This window comes from Pelophylax lessonae, assembly GCF_965119305.1.
Source record: "Pelophylax lessonae genome assembly, chromosome: 2".
In the NCBI taxonomy this organism is placed as follows: Eukaryota; Metazoa; Chordata; class Amphibia; order Anura; family Ranidae; genus Pelophylax; species Pelophylax lessonae.
This window is the reverse complement of record NC_138769.1, coordinates 310096513-310121379: the sequence shown is the minus strand read 5'-3', so window position 1 is coordinate 310121379 and position 24867 is coordinate 310096513.

Here is a 24867-nt window from a genome sequence, read left to right as displayed (position 1 = left end):
TAAAAAAATAAAAAAAAATAAAAAAATTTTTTTTCCTCGAAACTTGTGGCAAAATATAAACTATTCCATGGACTCACCATACTTCTCAGCCAGTAGCTTGGAGTGTCTACTTTGCAAAATGGGGTCATTTGGGGGGGTTTTGTGCCATCTTGAAATTTCAGGGCCTCTGAAACTGTGACAGGTAGTCAGGGGTAAAATCAGCAATTTACGCCATTAGAAAACCTGAAGATGTGGATTGGTTTTCGGGGGCGCGTACACAGCTAGGCTCCCAAAAAGTCTCACACATGTGGTATCCCTGTACTCAGGAGAAGCAAAAGAATGTATTTTGGGGTGTCATTTCACATATTCCCATGGCATGCATGAGCAATATATCATTTAGTGACAACTTTCTGTAAAAAAACAACAAAAAAAAAAAAAAATAATAATTTTCCCGAAACTTGTGGCAAAATATAAAATACTCCATGGACTCACCATGCCTCTCAGAAAAAAGCTTTGGGTGTCTACTTTTCAAAAAGGGGTCATTAGGGGGGTGTTTGAACAGTTCCGGCATTTTATACTCAATCTTATCCACACATCACCCACTCTTCTAACCACTTGAAAACCAAGCCTTTTCTGTGCCTTTTTGTTTACATGAAAAAATATTTTTTTTTTACTAGAAAATTACTTTGAACCCCCAAACATTATATATTTTTTTAAAGCAGAGGCCCTATAGAATAAAATGGTGGATGTTGCAAATTTTTTTGTCACACGGTATTTGCGCACAGATTTTCCAAACGCAATTTTTGCGAAAAAAATACATTTTTTTTTTATTTATTGCACAAATACACTATATAATTCCAATTATTTTGGTAAAATTTAAAAGATGATCTTATGCCGAGTTCATAGACACCTAACATGACATGCTTTAAAAATTGCGCATGCCTGCGCAGCGACAAAAACGTATGTACATTTTTGAAAACCTTTAAAAGTCTCTACAGGTTACCACTTTAGACTTACAGAGGAGGTCTACTGCAAGAATTACTGCACTCGATCTGGCGATCGCGGCGATACCTCACATGCATGCTGCAATTGTGGTTTACATATGACACTAGACCACCGCTTGCATGCGCCATTGCGCGCAAGCATCGGGGGTAAGGGGGGGGGGCTCAATTTTTTTTTTTTTTTTCTTTTGCTTTTTTATGTTATTTTGACACCTTTCCTTTAATTTTTTTTTTTTTAAATCATTTTTATTGTTATCATAGTGAATTTAAATATCCCCTATGATAGCAATCTGTGGTGACAGGTACTCTTTTTTTAAAAAAATTGGGGTCTTTTAGACTCTAGATCTCTCCTCTGACCTTAACGCATCTGACCACACCAAAATTGGTGTGATAAAATACTTTCCCAATTTCCCAATGGCCCTGTTTATTTCTGGCGAAACAGAAGTCATAAAATGCTCGTAGCCTCCGGCATCTTAGGCCATAGAGATGATTGGAGCCATTCTCCTCTCCAATTAGCTCTATGGTTAGATAATTGAACCACCGGCTGCACTCTCGGGTTAACCGGTGGGACAGGAGAGCCAGAGAAAAACCACGGAAGGCTGCGGAAGGCGGCGGTGGGGGGGGGAGGCCCCTCCCACTGCATGTAAAAGCAGTCTAGCGGCCAATTACCTGCTAGAATTGCTTTTACATGTAAGCCGACCGCTGGCTGTAAAAAACGATACCAAGATGATGCCTAAATCTGCAGGCATCATCCTGGTATAACCACTCAAAGTCCAGCAACGTACCAGTACATTGCTGGTCCTTGTTTGGCATATAGGTTTTTTTTTTTTTCATGCAGCCTGTGGGCTGAACGGAAAAAAAGAGAACCTATCAGAAATCAGCACAGGAATAATGCGTAGTATTACTCATCATTAACCGCCCAAACAACCACCCACTGAATTTAATGATGGGTATACACGACACTATCCACGTATACCAAAATAGGATTTTAACTGCAGTGCTGAAATCAGAAAATCACCACAGCTGCTATCAGCAAAGGTATCCATATATGCTGAGCGCAAACGCTGTTTGTGTCAGAATATATAAAATCAATGCGTGGTAGCCGACGAGGGACCTGCAAGAGAAACAGGTCACAAAAGAATGAAAAAACAAACAAAGGACATTGAAAAAAAGTATAGTAGGAAGGAGTAGAAGGACATATAAAATTACTGACACCACAACAGTTTTTGGATCCTTTTATTTTTCTTTCTAACTGTTCCTTTACTTCTTGATTTGGGAGGGACTGCGATCATCTGCGATCTTCTCTTCCAGCTTGGGTCTCTCAAAATGTCGATGGACATCCAACATCCTTCGAGACCCTGTGTTTATGTGCCCTACACTGTGTCGTGCTGTACCCTACGCTAATAATCCACTAGTGTATGGTAGCGCTCGAAACATTCCCCGATGCAGAGACCAGGTTGGTCAGGACATTTGGGACAATAATAACGGGTGTCACGCCTAAATCCGCGCTTGCTACAGACACGACATCTTCTTTGGGGCCATCTTTGGGTAGGGGTACTCGGGAGGACATGTGAAAAATGCAGTGAGCCGGCTGCATGAGAGGCATCTGGAAGGGGAAGTTGGGCAGGCATGCCTCCTGGGTACAGGTAGGCAAGGATGATCTCTTCCTGGAATTCCCGGAAAGATCCAGTTCGTCCTGACGCCCTGTATAGGACAAAGGCGTTCAGCATAGCCAATTGGTATAGGTAAACAGACACTTTTTTGTACCAGCGTCTGGCTTTACGGGCAACTAAATACGGCGCCAAAAGCTGGTCGTTAAGGTCCACCCCTCCCATATTAAGGTTATATTCGTGGACACAGAGGGGTTTCTCCATAACGCCAGTTGCCGTAGGAATTTGGATCGTCGTGTCTGGGTGAAGGGAGGACAGAACATAAACATCCCGTGTATCCTTCCACTTCACCGCAAGTAATTTGTCCGTTTTCAAGCAGGCTCTCGCCCCCCGACTAAGACGGGAATCTACAAGCCGTTGGGGGAAGCCCCGGCGATTAGGTCGCACGGTGCCACATGCGCCAATTTGTAAATCGAGAAGGTGACTAAATAGTGGCACGCTTGTATAAAAGTTGTCCACGTACAAATGGTACCCCTTTCCGGATAAGGGTGACACCAAGTCCCAAACGATCTTACCGCTGCTCCCTATGTAGTCTGGGCCGTTGGGGGGCTCCACACAGCTATCTTTTCCCTCATAGACCCGGAAACTAACTGTATAGCCTGTGGCCCTGTCACACAATTTATACAGTTTGACCCTGTACTTGGCACGCTTGCTGGGGAGGTACTGTTTCATAGCAAGGCGGCCAGTAAATTTAATCAGGGACTCGTCAACGCAGACAACTTGTTCGGGGGTAAACAAGGCTGCAAACCGCTGATTGAAGTGGTCTATGAGGGGCCGAATTTTGTGGAGCCGATCGTATGCAGGGTCTCCCCGAGGACGACAGAGTTCATTGTCGCTGAAATGCATAAATTGCAGAATTTGCTCGTATCTCGTCCTGGACATAGAGGCAGAGTACATGCGCATATGGTGAACTGGGCTAGTGGACCAATATAGCCGCAATTCACTCTGTTTAGTTATGCCCATGTGGAGGGAAAGGCCCAGAAAGATCTTAAATTCAGAAACCGTTATAGGTTTCCAGCCGAATTGTCTGCCAAGGTGTGAATTTGGGTTGGCGGCGATGAACTGTTGTGCATATAAATTTGATTGATCCACAATAGATCTGTAAAGATCTTCCGTGAAGAACAGCTCAAAAAAGTTCAGGGGCGTAAAACCAGCTGTCTCCACGTGGATTCCAGGTTGGGCGGTGAATGGGGGAAGTACTGGCGCTGTAGTATCAGTGGGTTGCCAATTAGGAAATGCCATCAGGGAGGGCACTATGGGCTCTACGGGCCTGTCTTCGAATACGCGGTGGCTGCGGGCCACTACTTGTGCTAGCCACCGCACCAGCTTCAACTGCACTTAGGGGACTCGCCACGTCACCAGGTCTTACTGCAGTGCTGGTTGTACTAGGTCCAGGTTGTACTAGGCCGCTGGCGCTTGCCAGGTCGCCAGAAGGATGAGCGGCACTAGTACCCACACTCTGCTCCATACGAGCACCCTGCGATTCCTGCATCACAACAACTTCAGAATGGGGTCGGGTACGCCTGGGTCTAACAGGGACCCATCTGTCGTCGGAGCTATCTGTCAGGGAGCCGCTGCCGTCATCAGGTTCATATACTGACACTAATTCGGTCATTGTAGCTTCCCCTTCGCTATCAGATGACTCGGTCAGCATATAACTGATAAGCTCTTCATCCCTGTACGAACGTTTGGTCATTTTGGTAACTAAATTTACTCGTACAGTGATGCGACTCACAGGTAATAAAAGCACCTGGTTGTCGAAGATTATTTCAAGCGCTACAAAAAAAAACTGCTAATGCTAGCAGGGATCAGGCCTGACTCTGCTAACACAGCGGTTTTGTGTCTTGTGTTTTTTTGCAAGTGACAGTAATCTATTGATTACTACACTTGCCTGGGTGAAAGGGTTAAACGCAGGTGCTGGCCGGAATCAGTACTGATCGTGCAAACACCGCGTTTTGGGAACCCTAAACTATGGGGGCGCTAGTATAGTTCTGATCAGATCAGATATTGATCTGTTCAAACACTATACTAGAAATGGAAGTGTAGGTGCGTGCGTGCGTGCGTGTGTGGCAATCAAGGGGTTACTTCTAAACTATGCGCTGGGGATCTGGGGGGGGTGGCGGGGACCCTAAACCTCCTTTGGGAAAGAAACTAGCTAGCTAGCGCAACCTCAAGTCACAATGACACCAATACAAAATACAGTAAAAACAGTATATTATGTGTGTATTAGTGCTAATGTGACAGGGTGTAGGGGTTAACGGGATGTGATCAGGGGGGGATCAGGGGTTTAAATCTTTATTGGAAGGGACTGGCGGGTATCCTAAGGATAAAAGGAACGGTGGCAAGCGCTAAACCTGGTCACTAGTCACACTTATACGGGTATATAGAAAATGCTATATACTGTATACAGTGTGCGTTGTGGCAGGGGGTGTAGGGGTGATCAGGAGGGGATCAGGGGATTAAATCTTTATTGGGCGGGTGGCGGGGACCCTAAACCTCCTTGGGACACAAACTTAGTCGCCTGCGCTAATTCTGATCACAATGACACTAATACAAAAACACAGTATATTACGTTTGTATTAGTGCTGATGTGACAGAGGGTGTAGGGGTTAACTAGCGGTGATCAGGGGGGGATCAGGTGGGATCAGGGGCTTAAATCTTTATTAGGGGGGGGTGGCGGGTAATTCAAGTGGAAAAAGGGGGGTCGCAAGCGCTAGACCTGACCACAAATCACACTTATACGGGTATATAGCAAAATGCTATATACTGTATACGGTGTGTGTTATGGCAGGGGGTGTAGGGGTGATCAGGGGGGGGTCAGGGGCTTAAATCTTTATTGGGCGGGTGGCGGGGACCCTAAACCTTCTTGGGACAGAAACTTAGTCACCTGCGCTAATTCTGATCACAATGACACTAATACAAAAATACAATAACACCGTATATTGCGTTTGTATTAGTGCTGATGTGACAGAGGGTGTAGGGGTTAACGGCGGTGATCAGGGGGGGGTCAGGGGAGATCAGTGGGTTAAATCTTTATTGGGGGGGGTGGGGGGTAATTTGAGTGGAAAAGGGGGGGGTCGCAAGGGCTACACCTGTTCACAAATCACACTTATACAGGTATATAGGTATATGCTATATGCTGTATATAGTGTGTGTTGTGTCAGGTGCTGTAGGGGTTAATTGGGGGGGCGATCGGGGGTGAAATGTGCCTATCTAACTGTGTGTGGGTGTGCTTGGTGCAGTACTCACAGTAAGATGTGCTCTCCTCTCACGCTGGATCCAAAAAGACCGTTGTGGGGGGAGGGCACATCTCCTCTAAGCCTGTGTTTACATTTCACAGGCTTAGAGGATGATCTGATTGGGCAGGACCGATCAACAGGTCCAGACCAAAAATGATTGGCCTGGACCTGATGACTGATCGGTTCTGAACCCAATCGAGTCATCATCGGCGGCGGGGACGCGCGGGAGCGCGCACAGGGCCGGCAAATTGTGCTGACGTAGGCCTACGTCAGTTTGCCTGGCCGGGGCTGAGTGCCGACGTAGATCGTCGTGCGCCGGTCGTAAAGTGGTTAAATATGCAATATAAAACATATAAGGAAAGAATAAACAATTGTTGAATAAAATCAAATAACATAGCAAGGCATAATTACCACACTTAAGATAGCCGCTAGCTTCAAATCGTTACCAGAGTCCTAAGATGGATGTCATTCTTAAGATGGTGGCTTCCCTTCAAGTTTCAGATGAATGATGTGGATCAGGGAGTATGTCTGGATGAGTCTATTGAAAAATGTAATAGCGTGTGTGGTGTAAGTGTGAGGTGTGTTGTCAGTAGTGTAAAGTGTTGTGTCTCTCTCATCTGGGTTGGTCTTTTATATGGTAAGAACAAAGAGCTATAAAAATTACCATAAGTAAAACCCAGAAGGATGAAACATTATCCCAATTGGTTGGGATATTCTATACCTAAACTGGTGAGATCATAGACACACCTCTTTAAATAATTAACCCCATACTTGGATAATAAAATTAAATGATGATTTCTCTATATGTGAGATTAATCATATAACACAACATAAAACTTTGTCCAGACTTCCAGTACATACATAAATGTCCACCTGTGTCTCCATCATTCACCTTGGCAAGTAATGCCATTTCAATAATTATATTTTTAAGACCATATAATATTTTTATATGGAAATATCTAAAATTATCTCAAGACTGCACCTGGTATTTCGCCTCCAGAGGGCAGTATCGTACCGTTCATTAGATTTTGTATTTAACATAATTTGAAACAATTACCCATCCTTCTTATCTCATGACCTCTGACCTGTCGGCTAGTGAAAAGCAATTACTTATTTGACCATGCCAAAGGGCTGTCGGATATAGTCTAGGTTTGGGAATATTTACGACACCTTGAGCACTAAACCAGTCCAAAGCAATTCTTATATAAACACTCCTACCACATGCCTTAACATGAAGTAATTCGTTTTTAAGACACACAAGTCCTTACACATCATAGAAAAGTATACATATATATATATATATATATATATATACACATCTAATATTCTATAAGTATCAAGTTCACACTTCTATATTAATAAGAATACAATGTATTATCGTTAATATACATCTTACATATGATGATGTTTTCTAAAACGTATTTTTAAATAATCCTTTAAAAGAAATATACTGACTATATTGTTCATTGTTATATATACAGATAAGATTACAGGCCAGACTAGCCATGAGTGACTAGTACGATGTCTCGCCAATTGATTCTTATCTGATGAGATGTGTAAAGGGGTCTTATTTATGACTGCAGATTTACAAGGATTTTCTGTAGAACGTAAGACTATGTAAAGGCATCTTGTAAAAGAACATGAACTTCCCATGAACTCCTAACAAAATGGATCCTGTCCTGTTCAGAATCTCTTATATGCACAATATGAAATATACATGGCTTTTAAAATCATTTTCCTTTTTACCTATTATTATTTTAATCAACCCCCAATAACCCCGACAACGCAAAGCAGCATTCCCATTCCACGGTCTCCAGGAACCATCTTCCCATGCCAGACTTTTGCTAGAGAAGAAAGTAGCAGCGCTACTTTTATGTATTTTTTTTTTTTTTTTTTTTTTTTTTTAGTTAAACATTATTTACAGCTATAAAAATGTATAGTTAATTTATCCTAGGAAAATCTTTCCTGTCCTGTCAAAGAAACATGGCAAGGCTGTCTCTGAACTGCTTAAAAGCAAAATGCAATGTTATCCATGGACAACTGAATGTCAAGGATGGGTCATTGACTAAAGGTGGCCCAATATGTGCTTGAGATAATAGCCTGAACATGTCACATCACAGAGGGCCTTGCTGGGGTGGTGTAATGTTCTGGTACCTTTGGGTACCCTAATTACTCTTTCATAAGTGTATGCGCCCCACCATTCTCTTTTGGTAAGGTGCGCATACACCTTTAAGACTGATGCTGTCATCACTGAGCGCCGGACTGGATGGCTATTTAGATCGCCGGCTCTCACTCACATGTGTTCGTTCAAACTGCTTTGTGCCTTGATGCTAACCTGTCTTGAAGCTCTCATGCTTGCAAGCATACCTCGCTGTCGGAACCACGCTGCGCTGATCCCTGTATCCCTCTACCGGATCATCCGCTCTTGCCGAACCTCTCCTCTGCTACATTGCTATTAGTGATAAGTACCCCACAGGGGAAACCTCTATAAACCTTCATACTAAAGCTTACACTATCTAGCTCTGCATACTAAGGACTATTACTACATCTGCATTATCTAAGATTGCTAGCTCTTGAGCCTACTACCACCTGTTCTTGCACTGGGTTGATCTCTCCTGTATGTCCACCTGCTACTCTGTCATCTGCTACCATACATGATTGCTAAACCTATCTGCATCCCATCTGCTACTATCTTACTTTCAAGAACATTTCCTTTCAAGTGTCTGTCATCTACCATCTCTACCCAACCTGTCTCTTCAGCCTATCATCACTGTGTTACTATATACATAAGTCACTCTAGGAAACATCTTATTGAGTGTGTGTATTTACTTGCTGAATTGAGATCATCCACACATGATGAGTCGTTGGGATTGGTGTCACAGCGTTTCTCTACATGACTACTGAAGTGGAATATTTCTGCAGCTGAAAATCCACATCATACATAAAACGCAGGAGCGTTACAGGTGGAGGGGGACTTGTGCCTGAGAAGCTGACTTTTAATTAAACTTGTTAAAACATGTATGGCAGAGGACCACCAAGTACCTGCAGCAGATGCCCCAACTGTTTTCCTTTAAGCTGAAATGCAGCCGACAGGGGTGAAAATATGCCGAGGCTTTGTTGCTTTGCTTGTGCAATGGCAATAATCATCCCCGCCATTATGCTCAGAGGGCCCACCAAATTTGACCTATTCAACTGAATAGGGGTGCCCCAGAAGTGCATGCGGTTGTGGTGTGCTAGTGCAGGGTTTAAGAGGTTAAAACAGGCAGTGAAGAGGGGATATAAAGCCTTATATAGTGCTTCATAAAGAATGAAAGGTGAAACTAGCTCACAGTACCCATATCCCCCCCATCCTGGTCCCAGCTTCACTTTCCTATTCTGGTAAAAAGAGGGACAGGAAAGAGCGCCTCTAAGTGTATTTATTATACATTAAAACTCAACAAAGCACACTCACATGGAGTAGTAAAATACAAGCTCATCAGATGACAGGATCTGATGGTGGCGTAGTGCGGTATGTCTGTTATCCAAGGCCAGGGCTGAGATGGTGGCTGGAGGCGAGGAGAGTGCCTGCACTCTGCGTCTTCCGGGTCGGCTGACTGTAGGACCAGCTTGGACCGCAATGTAGACAGCGTGTGACATCACCAAACGGGTGGAAGGGAACACAACGCGTTTCAGAGCATGCGCGACGGCCCCACTGGGCATGCGCACTCCTTTTTCAAGTGTAAAGGGAGATGGAAAGGCGAAGATATGTATATGAACCATTGCCATTTTTTGCTCCATCCAGTCTATTGCCCCTTTAATTGGTTTTCTACACGCCCATCCATCAGCACATCAAATTTTTGCCTTTTCTATCTCCCTGTACACTTGAAAAGGAGTGCGCATGCCCAGTGGGGCCGTCGCCCATGCTCTGAAACGCGTTGTGTTCCCCTTCTGCCCATTTGGTGACATCATGCGTTGTCTACGTTGCGGTCCAAACTGGTCCTACAGTCAGCCGACCCGGAAGACGCAGAGTGCAAGGCACTCTCCTCGCCTCCAGCCACTATCTCGGCCCCAGCCTTGGATCACAGACATACCGCACTACGCCACCATTGGATCCTTTCATCTGATTAACTTGTATTTTAGTACTCCATATGAGTGTGCTTTGTTGGGTTTTAATGTCTAATAAATACTACTGCACTTAGAGGCGCTCTTCCTGTCTCTCTCTTTTTACCTCAATCTACAGAGTCGACTTTACTCTATTGAAGAGCCTGCCCTTGCTACATGTTACCTGCTAGTCTATTTGAAGTTCACTTATTCCCCCTCTATGGACTTTTTTTAATGGCCAAATATTTTAACCTATTGATGACTTTCATTGTTACTTTTTATTGCTGCTTTCTTTGTACCCTACCTTGAGCGCCAATATTAACCCCGAAGTTGCACTTCCCTATTATAATCGCTTTCTCCGACTCCACACATGCCAGCTGGTGTACCACACCTAAAAATTTCACTACACAGCACTGGAGGTCTACCAGTATAATGCATGCAATGGGGAGCTTTATTTGGTCACCAAGGCCATGTGACTTCACTGATCCCTGATATCCAGCACTAACTCCACATTATGAAACAGTCAGCTCCTGAGCTTGCAATTTTTCTAAACTGTGTTCCAAAGGAGCACCTGTAGAAGTGAAAGTAAACAGAATGATTCTGCACACTGTTTAAATCGAGAGTGAATGCAGGAACTATTTTTTTTTATTTTTTTTTATTGTTGCTGCAACTTCAGCAGCAATTAGGATGGCACCTGTTGAAATGAATGTGTTTTGAGTTGTCATGTAACTTTCTGTCTCATATCTCGCATCAGAAGTCATGCTAGTGTAAACAAAGCCTGAACTGAAATCACAAGTGACCTCAGCCCACTCCCATTTCGTTTGAAGACTAAAGCCTCGTACACACGCAACGAATTTCCGCCAACCGTTTGTCCAGAGTGCGTGTCTGTTGGTTGGAATGTGCTCTAGACTGCACACGAATTTTGTCGACCGACAAAAAATGACGTCACTACGTCCGACGCTACAAAAGAGGAAGTGATTTTTTGGCCGTGACCCTTCTGGGCATCTCGCGCTGATTTTGGTAGCATTTGTTTGGTTAACGACATTTTGCTAGTTTCCGAGACATCGTTCGAGAAGCAATTATGGAGACCTAGGATTCTACTCTTGCTGTTGTTGGGCTGGGAGTAATGGCTCTAAGCCGAGTTCTTTGCAAGAAGAAGAAAAAGAGGACCTCCTGGACCAAAAATTGGTTGCTCAACCGTGAGCAATTTTCCCACATGTCCTTGCTGCGGGAGCTCCAGGAAAATAATCCTGATGACTTCAGGAATTATTTGAGGATGACAGATCCAATTTTTCACAGTCTTCTTGCCTTTGTGTCCCCCCTATATTTTGAAGCAGGATACATGTATGCGGGTTGCAATTACTCCTGAGCAAAGGCTAATTGCAACATTGAGATATCTTGCAACAGGGAGAAGCCTGCAGGATCTCAAGTTCACCTCAGGCATCTCCCCCCAAGCTCTTGGAGTCATCATCCCTGAGACCTGCTCTGCTATCATTAAAGTCTTGCAGAAGGACTATATCAAGGTATGTTTCATATTTTTATATTACATTCCATGTATTTGTCATGTCGTCCTAATTTAGATCATTTTGGATGTACATCAAATTACAGATGTCATTATTTTGTAACTACCCTCTGGCCTCATGCACATAGAAGTAAAGCTATATATTTTCCTAACCATTTTTAAAATGACCCAGTAACCACCCCAGCATTCTCTCCTATGTGTCCCTAAACGCATAGCCTGTTAACAGTGTATTGTATCTGTGTCATTTTCTGACTTTCCCAGAACCAATTATTCCTTTAGAAAACGGAAAATTGATATCAAATACTTACCCCAATTTTCCTTTCCTGATGGACTCCATGGCAGCATACTTTCGGGTAGGCCCTGCCTCCTCTCCTACCCTATAGGACCACACTCCCATAAACCTTGGCTCCTTTTCAGCATCCATGTTCTGTAACTAGCCTACTCAGGAATTGGGAGGGAACTCCTGCTGCCATGGAGTCCACCAGGAAAGGAAAATTATGGTAAGTATTTATCAATTTTCCTGACGGACTCCATGGCAGCATACATTCGGGAAATAACTCGCAATACACTCCCGGGTGGGAAGATGCTGAATAAAAGAAATTTTAATTGGTACCATCAACCAAATTAAAATACCAAATTTTACAGAAGATAAGGCAGCTGGTTCAACACAATAGTGAGACATAAACGTATTGATGGAAGACCAGGACGCCGCCCTGCAGACTACTTCGGGAGCGACTTGCCTGGAAGCTGCCCAAGATGTTGAAACACTTCGAGTTGAGTGTGCCGTCACCACTTCTGGAGGATCCAAGCCCCTGGATTTGTATGCCCATTGAATGACTTGAACGATCCATGCAGCTATAGCCCTGGAGGAGGCCCACATTCCTTTCTTCTTTCCGTGAAGGACAAAAAGAAAATCTGTTTGACGGAAGACGGCTGTGGCTGTCAGGTACTGTTGTAGAGAATTGCCTACATCAAGCGGATGAGGTTGAGAATCTTCATCTGTTCTAAAGATGGGAAGGACAATCTCCTGATTTTCGTGGAATACTGACGTCACCTTAGGAGTTGACCCTAACATAGGTATAAGAACCACTCGGTCAGGAAAAAACGTTAGGAATGGCTCTTTTACCCCCAGACTTTGGATCTCGGAGACACGTCTTGCTGACGTAATTGCCACCAGGAACACAGTTTTAAGTGTAAGCTCTTTAATTGACAGAGGTCTACCTAGAGATGATTCTAATGAAGAGAAAAAATCCAAAACTAACGAAAGATCCCATTTTGGGAATCTCAGCTTCCTCTGGGGCTTAAGCCTCATAGCACCTCTGAAAAATTGGCGAATCGGTGTATGTCTTGCCCAAGAAACTCCTGTGAAGGCTGAGATGGCTAAAACCTGAACCCGTAATGAACTGACGGATAAGGACCGGTCTAGACCTGATTGTAGAAAACCCAGAACATCTTGTATGGTAGGATTCACATCAGGATCACTTCTAGGAGACAGAAAACTGGAGAATTTTGCCCAGATTCTTTCGTAGACCCTATTGTTGCTGCTTCGTCTAGCACTCAAAAGGGTAGGGATAGCTTTTGCTGGACAACCTAAGGCCTCCAGTCTCCCCCTCTCAAGAACCAGACCTTGAGGTGCAGCCGAGTTGGGCACGGATGAAAGGTAGGGCCTTGTGACAGAAGATCCGGCCTGAGAGGTAGAGATACAGAAGTCCGGTAACTGAGCAGTGTCAACAGGGGAAACCATGGCCTGTTGGGCCAGTATGGGATCACTGCTAAGACTTCCACCGCCTCTGTCCTGAGTCTCCGCAGGAACTGGAGAATAATCGGAGTTGGAGGGAAGGCGTAGGCCCTGCGAAACTTCCAACGGTCCGTGAGAGCGTCGACTCCAATGGCTCGGGGGTCTCGGAACCTTGTGTAATATTTTGCAAGTTTCTTGTTGTCTGGTGCTGCAAATAGGTCGACCTCCGGAAGAAAATCTAGGGACTGAACCCACCTGAAGACTTCTGTGTTGAGGGACCACCCGTTGTTGTCGAGTGTCACCCGAGAGAGAAAATCTGCCTGTAGGTTCTGTATCCCCGGGACATACACCGCCGACAGGTTGGCTAGATACCTCTGGGCCCAGAGTATAATTGGCTTCACTTCCTGCAGGAGAGACCAGCTGCGTTTTCCACCCTGCCTCTTCACATAGGCCACTGCTGTAGTGTTGTCTAATCTGAGGATTACAGATGCTCCCTGAATCAGATGTTGAAAGGCCTGGAGCGCCTTGAACGCTGCCCTGAGTTCCAGGATGTTGGAGACAATCCTGACGGTAGAAAAGCCCCAATTGCCTTGTGCTGTTTCTGATAGGCAGTGAGCTCCCCAACCCGTGGAGCTGGCATCCGATGTCACCGTGATCCAGGAGATGGGGGCTATGGAGTGACAGTTCAGAAGGTTTTCTCTTACCAACCACCATGGAAGACACCTCTTCATGACTGCCGTCAATACAATCCACTGGGCCAGATCGTCTGCCTGCCATTGCTGGAGAAAGCCTCTCTGGAATGGTCTTAGTTTCCAAAGGGCCCACTTTACCAAGGGGAACTGTCGCTACCAGAGTCCCAATCACTTTCAGGCACTGCTGAGCCAGAGAGATCCTCTCTCTGATAACTGGAATCTTCACCACTGGAAGAGAAATGGTATTATTTTCTGTGTTGAGAAAAGCTCCCAGAAAGATGAGAGATTGGGTGGGAACCAGATGGCTTTTTTTCGAGATTCAGGATCCATCCGAACTCTTGAAGGACCTCGATGACACGGTGTCTGTGTCTGAGGAGCTGCGACCTGTCGAAGCGAAGGAATCGCTGAAGATTTTCTGCGATGGGAACATGAAAGTATGCGTCTTTCAGGTCTATAGATATCAGCCAATCTTCCGGATGTACTGAGAGTTGGATTGTCTGGAGAGACTCAATTTCTTTCTCTGAGAATATATTGGTTTAAGTGTGTTAGATCTATAAGGGGTCTCCAAGAGCCGTTCTTCTTCCGTACCATAAAAAGAGGGGAGTAGATTCCTTGACCCCTTTTCGTTGTCTGGAACGGGAATCGCTGCACCTTGAAGTAGCAGGGACTCTATGTAGGAGAATCAAATCCGTCTCTTCTCTTCTGAGGCAGGGATAGAAGTTGAGACAAATCTGAGCCTCGGGGTGCGGTCGAAGGTCCAGAAGTAACCGACTGAAACTGTATCGACCACCCAGGTGTCTCGGATTGAGGCCGCCCAGACATGCCGAAAATGGAAAAGACGGGCCCCCACCTGACATGTCTGAGCGGGCCCACCTTCAAAACGACTTAGTGGCCTCCCGGTCACCAAACGAATCACTCTTGGATGATTTCTTAAAAGACTGTCTGGACTTCCAACCTCTATTGTAGGTTTTGCCTGGCTTATAACTGCGTGCGTCTCTGGAACGGCCAGCGCTTTGTTTCCTAGGAGGAGCTCTCTTGAAATTACTTTGGCGCCTGTCCTGAGGAAGGAATCCCGACCTACCGCCAGTGGCCTTAGAGATTGCACTCTCCAGTTTATTCCCAAAGAGGGAAGATCCCTCAAATGGTATCCGACACCATATTTGTTTTGAAGCGGCATCAGCTACCCAAGGCCGAAGCCAAAGCGCCCGTTTGGCGGTGACAGAAGATGGCATCACACAGGCCAAAAGACGGATCAAGTCAATAGAGGCCTCCCCCAGGAAGGGCGGATGCCATCTTCAACTCTTGAATGGGAGAACTCTTGGCGACATCTTCAGAGACATTTTTGAGAGTCTCCTCCACATCTTCAGACCAGATCTCCATTGCCTTAGATGTTGCAGCCAGAGCCAAGGCTGGCTTGCAGGCCTTGCCTGCTGTGATAGACTCGTTTTAAGTCAGTCAATTCTCCTTTCCAATGAATCCTTAAAGGAGGCTGTATCCTCCAGAGGGAGAGTCACGTGTTTCACAAGTCTCATCACTGCTGCATCCACAAGTGGAGAGGATTCAAGATGTTTAACTTCTTCCTGTTTGAAAGGATACAATTTTGCCATCTTGGAAAGCATAGAATTTTTCCCCTCCACCTTGCTCCACTCTTCAGTGATAATTTCCCCTAGTTCTCCTAGGAATGGAAAATTGAGACGTTCTTTATTTAATTGTTTAAAAAACTTTTTTTCTGTTTAGGAGGGGGAACTGTTGACTCCTCCCACTCAAGGGCCTCCCTTACAGCTTTCACCAAAGGGGGAACCAGCCCAAAATTAAAGCCTACACGGGTCGTCCGATTCAGAATCACTCTGACAAGAGGAGGGAAAGACGACTTGGTTGAGAAGAATCCAGGTAGTCCTGGCCTTGCAACTCCAAATCTGGATAATGAGGCTGTACATAAGCTGCCTTTTGGTGAGAGACTTCCAAATCTTTTAAAGAGTCCTTCAGAACCCGTTTCACAACCGACTCCAGATGCTGGTCTTAGTTCTGTCTTTCCCCTGCGGCTTGAGCATAGCAATGGTCACAGAGAGACTTTCCGTCTGGGACCCGCTGACCACACCCCCAGCATTTATTTTTACGGGATTGACCCGAGCGACCGTGGCCCTTAGAAGGGGAGGACCTCTCTTCACCACGGTGCCTAGAGCTGGAAGGGGATTTGTGCCTCGATCTGGACGAGGAATGCCGGTGCTGCGACTTTGATTGGTGATCTTCTTTGCGGGCAATATGCTGCGGATCGCATCTAGAAGAACTAAAAACATAAATGATAAGAAGATAGTTCGGGAAATACAAGATCCGTGATACCTCCCACCATAACTGCCCCACTAAAGTACCTGCCATGAGCGGGCTGATCACTTAGGGGCGGAAGGAGACAAAAATAGGTATTTGTGCTTAAGCTGCCAAGGAGGAGGGGGGGGGGAAGACCATTTAAATTACTAACCTGTTAGTATAGGAATCTGGGACCTGGGAAAGCCTGCTGCCAACAGAAATGACATTCCCAGTGTGCAGAGGCAATTTTCCTGTTTAAATCTGGCGCCAAAATGACGTCATCGTCAAACGCGGCAACTGCACATGTGCAAAATGGCCGCCGGCCGCGCATGCGCAGACGACCAAATTACCGGCGATCGTGACACAGGAAGCGCCGAAGACCGGACAGGAAGGACACCCGACCCCCCCTCAGCAGCACAATGAAGCACAAGGTACAAATAAACACTAGCACCAGGGAAAGGTAATACTTTTGGAAACAATCTTTAGAAAAATGTACTTGCGGTTTCAGCTCAGACACGGTCAGGCGCAGTACACCGGGCTTCGGGCAACACAGGACCACCCGCATGCAGCTGGGCTTTTGGCCACCAGACGAATCTTCAGTTGCCCCCTGCATACCTGGCTAATAGCAAGGGCTTATCGGAGGCAGGACCATGCTGAACCAAATCCACAATCCATAATGTCCAATCGAAGGATAGGAAACACACAGGTATGTGCAACCTGAGGAGGACAAAAAAGGAACATGGATGCTGAAAAGGAGCAAAGATTTATGGGAGTGGGGTCCTATAGGGTAGGAGAGGAGGCGGGGCCTACCCGAACATATGCCGCCATGGAGTCTGTCAGGAAATATATTTTTACATAGTTTATGAGGTTTATTAAAGACATCAGTCCATCCATTCAAACCTATGATTGTGTATGTTTAATTTCTGATGTAAAAACGTTCAGTGGGCACAAGCCCTTAATGATGTTTAAAAGCATAGTTTTACCCACCCACCCATGCTAAATGTAAAAGTCAGCATATACCAAAGCTGTAGCTGGTGAATTACAATATTATGACATTCGGAGGTGAAAAATAAATGTATGTAGATGTCATACCCCAAAATGCTAAAGATTCCCTTCATGTTGTTCTTATCTTAAAGTTGCATAAGCATTTTTCTGCCAAATGTGTGTGTAATAATGTGATGTGCTCAAGCACTAATTGTATTTACATTTTTTCCCCACAGTTTCCATCCAACGCAGAGCAGTGGCAGGAAATTGCTGGCCAATTCCAGAAGCAGTGGAATTTTCCCAATTGTGGGGGTGCTATTGATGGCAAGCACGTCCGCATTGTCCCACCACCTAATTCTGGATCCTATTACTACAATTACAAAGGGTTTTTTTTAGCATTGTCAATGCGAATTATGAATTTTGCTTTTGGACATTGGAAAGAATGGCCGCAATTCTGATGGGGGAGTCATTGACCAAACCGAGTTTGCTCGGCGGCTTCAAAATGGCACTTTCAACTTGCCATCCAGGGAGCAAACAATTGAGGGTCTCAATTTTGTTTTTGTGGCTGATGATGCTTTTGCACTTGGGGAGCATCTTGTGAAGCCATTCCCTCTGAGAAACCTCACCCCCGAGCAAAGGATTTTCAATTACCGCCTATCCCGTGCTAGAAGAGTGGTGGAGAATGCCTTCGGGATAATGTCAAATAGGTTTCGACTTTTCTTGAGCTCCATCCATCTGGCATTATACAAAATTAATAACGTGGTCCTCTGTTGCTGCATCTTGCATAATTTTTTGCGCAGGCATGCAGAGACATATGTCAGTTTGCAGCCAATTGAGAGTGACCCTGCCATGCCAGGGCCGAGTGTAGAGGCTGAGCCACGTGTGCCTGTTGATCCAATGACACCTATGGAAGTAGCCCATTCTGACTTGCCATCCAGAAGTGCCCGTGATGTTAGACAACAATATGTCGAATATTTTGTGGGGAGAGGGGCCGTTTCTTGGCAGCAATTCCTGCCCGATACAGTCTAATTTGTATCAATATAATCTTATTTGTGCAATTAAAAAATCTTGCATTTATTCAGGAGTGTGTATTTTAATATTTTGGGTAAATATCAAAATCAATATGTTTTTTGTTCATCATGTGTTATATATGTGTGACTTTTGAAGGGTTAATACATTCATCAGTGTGTTTATCTACTGTTGTCTCTCCCCAGCTGTTCAAATGCGATTTTGGCCATGTGTGGTTTACCAGTTGCTCCAATAGTGAGATTACACCTTAACTGATTCACGAGGTCACTATATCGTAATTATTTTTAAGCACCAAATGTTACACTAAAGATAATCTACATTTTGGAAGGAACGTGTGCATTTGGGTCCATATGTCAAGTATATTGATATAATTTATATACAATGTAAGAAGCAAAATATGACATTTCCAAGCTCTGGGGCATTGCTAGGTGGCCAAAATACCAGGGCCTTCAGCACCCCAGTTAATTTCGAAAAGCCCTCTCACATTGTAAAGTAGGTCACACCCAAGGTCCACCCAATGTCACCTTACATTGGTGGTCATTGGCCAGAAGGTCCCCACACTTTTATTTTTTATTAATACACTAGTGTAATAACAACTTGCCTCCACCTGTTATGTTGTGTTCATTTATGATATCCTTCTCACTGCCCACCAATGTAAGGAGATGTCAGTGTTGTGTGAAACTTGCTTAGTGTAGCGATATAAGTGTATATATATATATATATATATATATAGGTAATGTAAAGTGAAATGGACAAACAAAGCTGCGATACACTATATATTACACCGATCTCCGTACACTGAGTGCTAGTACCTATCTCAATGCCATATAGAATCCTAGAAGTGCTAGTCCTTTAAATAGAACCTGTATATTTGTAGACTGAATGCCACTCAGTCAACAGATATCACTGTGCACTCAGTGTACTAGTGAATATCACTTGTTAGATGGCCACTGGTCCAGAAGGAACAATCATTCTGGCAGGCTGATAATTGTACACACAAACTAAAATGCTTTAATTAACATTCAACTATGTGAACAGGAAAGCCATCATACATTTTGTGCCACCTTACACAGCTTTAGACCTGACCCCCACCCCCCCCCCCCCCACGGCAAGCCAAATAAATATTATAACACACATTGTTCAGTGTACATTTTTTAATAATACACATTCACAGGGTTAGGGTGTTGTAAAGTGCTTAAACACCAGACTCTCTTTGGTGAGAACATCTAGATTGCTTGCTAGTCTTCTTATTTATTACTTATAAAACTTTTTTATATGCATAGGAGCCCTGTATAAAACAGTATAAAAAAATTTTTTAAACTTTGGGACACCTTTTGCACATGATCAGGTATTGGCCAAAAAATAGCCATACATTTTTTAAGAACATCGGGAAAACCAAAAATATCCCAATTAAAACCAAATAAAAATAAATAACCTTAAAATTTTGCTAGCAGGTCAACAAAGTCACGCATTATGCATTGTAATGCTGTAGCAGCCTCCTTAATTTTTTCAAGTTCAGAGCAACACTGCAAAGCCTCAACTGTCATCCTGGCAATTGTAAAACTAGGAATAACATGACCTGTTAATAAAAAATAATATATATTAAGTACATGCCAAGCAACTAGATGAGGTCATAATATGTAAAAATTTGGGGTCAAGTTCATCATAAACGAATTAATAGTTAGTACCTACCCTGTGCATTGTTGTGTGTAACCTGTTTGCCCTTATGACACCTCTATACTACTATGAAAGTACACAGTGCAAACATTATGTTCTCTTTACACTGGTGTCTGTGGCTCATAAACGATTCCACCTGTAGACTCAAACAGCTCACTACACCTCTTCCTCCCCCATGGTAATGTACTTTATACTACGTACATTAGCACTGTATGGTTTCACACCTTGCTAATGTAGCAAACAGGTAGTTCCTTTGAAGCATTACATCAAATACACTAGAAACAACATTAGAATAATACTTACTTGGGCACAAAACAGGCTCCCCAACACTTGGTTCTGTTTGCGTCTTTTTTGGAGAGTCACTCCGAATGATGGCAGGGGATCTTGGAGCAAAGATTTCCAGAGGTGAATCGGCTGGAGGTGACAGATCCCATGGCTCAAATGAGGGAACCTCAGGGACATCTGGAATGTCCATTTTGTCTAAAATACAACAATAGAAGGTTAAACAATCATCCCAAAATCACATATTTTTCATCTCCCATTTCTAAACATTATGTGCCTACCAACCTTGACGTTGCTGTGGTGGTATGCTGATTTGCTGCACACTTGACTCCACCATGCTGCACTCTGGACTACTTGCCACATTGCTTTCCTCCATAGTGGTCACAGTGTGTTTTCTTGGATCATTTTCTACATAATAAAAATGTGGCATGTCAGAAAATTCACAGGGGGGAAATTTGCTATGACATGGTGCACTGCTTGACAGCTATTTTCACAGAAAATATTCTGACATGTACATGGTTACCTCCTAAAAAGTAGGGACATTAATTTACTCAGCATAGGAAACAATTACCTTTTTGGGAATGTGTCACTGCATCAGGGACCATGTCTTAATTTTTCTTCATTCAATGTGGATATAGCAGGCATTGTAGATTCCCTTCTCCTCATATGTTGTCTTTCTTTCAATTTCATTTTTCGTTTTTCCCTATTTAAAGGTGAAAAAAATGTGGAACAAATATGAGTTTGTAAAGAAAATTCTTTGCAATAATATGCATATATAGTTTAGTGTGGATTCCTGTCTTTTAATTTAATATACAAATAAATCCTAAATATATCAATAAAATACATACATGACAAAAAAAAATTAAAAAGTAAAGTTTTTTCATATACATTAGTATCTATACATTTCTATACAGCATACACCAAATCTATCCAATCCATATTGCTTAAACACAACTATTGCTTACTTCTTTTCAGGATATGATGGATGTGACCTAGCTGTTCTTGCTCCCGATGTTTAGATCTGACCATCTTTTTCTGATTTGGTCCTTGGATCAATCCACACCATAAATCTTCTTTAAAGATGAAATGACCTCAAGAATTTTGGTCTTTTCTGGAGTTTGGCCTTTCATAATTCTCCAGCTTGCCATCATGGTAGTTTTTTTCAAGTATGGCCACCATCTCACCCTTGCTCATAGGTGTGGCTTTGTTTTTTTTTTTATGAGCCCAACCACTGCGGCCTTCACTGCAACTCCCGATTCTGCCATCTCCATGAATCTTCTGCCGACTCACGTGTGTGTGTGTGTGTGTCGCATGCAGCTTAATATTCGCCATGTACACGCCCCTGCGTCAGTGCGCCACTGGAGGCGGAGTTGACACATGCGCTGTATTTAAAGGACGCCAGATCGTTCGCTCGCCCATTCGCCATCGGACAGATCTTTTCCAGGAGCACGATCGATCTGCGAACCACGATTCTTCTGAACAAACAAAGGTACGACTTTAGATTCGAGCACGGGTGTTTTGGGCCCTATACAGCTTATATTGGGCCTATCTTTATTATGTGACAAAATACATGATCTTTGACTATGTTTTGTGTTGTGTCTTGCAGGCATATACATAATGGTAGACAAATTCACGTCACCTGACTTTTTGCCTCAATTCATTGAGGAATACCGAAAGTTGCCTTGTTTGTGGAAGGTCAAGAGTAGGGATTACTCAAACAAACAACTTAAAAATGAGGCTTATCTAAAATTGGTTGATTTATGCAAGTCATTTTGCCCATACATCAGTTATGTCAAGACAAAAATACAAAACCTGCGCAGCACCTATAAAAGGGAGCTGAACAAGATCAGGAATTCGGAAAAGTCAGGAGCTGCTACAGAGGAGATATACAGTTGTGTTCAAAATTATTCAACCCCCAATGCTGTAAAGGGTTTTAGGGAATTTAGTGTACATTTGTAAATGTATTCAGAATGAAATCCTACAAGGACTTCTTAAAGAACCATATGCAACTAAAATGACATCAATTGGTTTTGTAATACAGTAGTAAATGTTTCTTTTGTGAATTCTTCATTGACAAAATTATTCAACCCCTTAAAGACTACCACTCTGAAGAACAGAGGTTCATTGAAGTGTTTTCAATCAGGTATTGAAAACCCCTGTGGATGTCAGGGAGCAGCAATAAAGCCTAATAAGCACCAATTAGGCAGCTTTAAAATGACTGTGATACTCAGCTCCTTCTAGACATTTACTGTTGTGGTTACAAACATGGTGAAGTCAAGAGAATGGTCCAGGAAGACAAGAGAAGAGGTGATTACTCTTCACCGGAAGGGCAATGGCTATAAGAAGATTGCAAAGATGTTAAACATACCAAGAGACACCATAGGAAGCATCATTCACAAATTCAAGGCAAAGGGCACTGTTGAAACACTACCTGGTCGTGGCAGAAAGAAGATGCTGACTTTCTACTGCTGTGCGCTACCTGAAGCGTAGAGCGGAGAAAAGTCCCCGTGTGACTGCTGAGGAACTGAGAAAAGATTTGTCAGATGTGGGTACTGAAGTTTCTGCTCAGACAATACGGCGCACATTGCGTAATGAAGGCCTCCATGCCAGAACTCCCAGGCGCACCCCCTTGCTGTCTCCAAAGAATAAGAAGTGTCGACTGCAGTATGCCAAAAGTCATGTGGACAAACCACGGAAGTTTTGGGATAGTGTTCTGTGGACTGTTGAAACAAAATTAGAACTGTTTGGGCCCATGGATTAACGCTATGTTTGGAGGAGGAAGAACAAGGCCTATGAAGAAAAGAACACCTTGCCTACTGTGAAGCATGGCGGGGGGTCAATCGTGCTTTGGGGCTGTTTTGCTTCTGCAGGTACAGGGAAGCTTCAGCGTGTGCAAGGTACCATGAATTCTCTTCAGTACCAGGAGATATTGGATGACAATGTGATGCATTCCGTCACAAACCTGAGGCTTGGGAGACGTTGGACCTTTCAACAGGACAATGATCCCAAGCATACTTCCAAGTCCACTAGAGTATGGTTGCAGATTAAAGGCTGGAACATTTTGGAGTGGCCATCACAGTCCCCAGACTTAAATCCGATTTGAGAACCTCTGGTGGGACTTAAAGAAAGCAGTTGCAGTGCACAAGCCTAAGAATGTGACTGAACTGGAGGCTTTTGCCCATGACGAATGGGCGAAGATATCTGTAGATCGCTGCAAGACACTTGTGTCAAGCTATGCTTCACGTTTAAAAGCGGTTATAACTGTAAAAGGATGTTGTACTAAGTACTAAGATTGAATGTCACTTGGGGGTTGAATAAAACTGATAATGATGTGAGCACAGAAAAGACATTTGTGGTTATTTCATTATAAATGTTGTTAGATTTGTCTGACCTACACGTGCCTCTTTGATTTAATTGTAAGCAGGATGACTGAATGATCAAAATCAATGTCAAACTGGCCAAAGCAATCAATTTCAGTGGGGGTTGAATAATTTTGAACACAACTGTATATCTCAAGGCTCTGGTATTTCTAGGCCATCCTTGTCGACTCTCCCTTCCACTTCGGCAGAGGGCTCATGTGCTACAAGCCAGGAGGAAGATTTACTGGAGCCAAGCTTGACACGGGTATAGCATTTAAAAATATATTGTCTGCAATAAAGATAATGATACAATAAAAATATTATCAAGCCAATAATTCACCCTTAGTGTAAAGTCTGTTATTTGGTTAATGTAAAGTCTGTTGGTTAAAATAATCAAACAAACATGACTTTTTATATACATTATAACATTATAATAATTTGTTAATTTCATCAACAGGAAAGTGTCAATGTAGAGGAGCCAAGTGGAAGGCAGGTGTCATCGGAGCAGTCTGTAACCACCCAACCTCCAGAAAAACGCCGCAAAAAAAACAAAAATTTGGAGGAGGCCACTGCTTCTTTTCTCAGCCAGGCCTCTATGGCCCTGCAGAGAAAGCCAGATGAGGCTGACTCATTTGGCTTTCTCACAGCCAATACATTGAGGCTGATGAGTGAGCAGCAGCGCCAAAGGGCAGAGCTCCTCGTATTACAAGTGCTCAATAAAGGTGTCTGCGGAGAAATCCATGGACACACGCACCTGTCCGATTACCAACCACCCCCTCCACCTCCACCACAGCCACCACCTCCACCACAGCCACATGGCAGTCAGTGGCAATATGCCCCTGATCCCCCACCTACCACAATGGTCACATGACTACACATATTTATAAATGAAAATAATTTATAATGTGTTATTTCTGTTACCCATTATTTATTTATAAGTTATTTGAGGAGGGAATGCCCTTTTTTTCTGTTCTATTTTTTATAATGAGAGTATCTCTATATTTATGTTTGAATATCTTTATTTCAAAAGTAAAGAAAATTAAAAAAAAAACTACTTGCCTATCTTTATTTGTTAAAATTGAGCATATTGGGAGTAGGCAGCAATATATGTTTTATACATTAATGAATAAAGGGACACATCAATAGTTAGATATTTTCCTTTCATCATCATAACAGAACACATGCCTCTTTAATTCTAAAGTATAGAATTATGAGCAGCAGCTTCCTTCTTCTCACATTAACCAAGATGAGCATGTGCACCGCATTTTAAATATTTATTTGCCTGCTGCGAGACGAAAGTTCTTTCTTGAT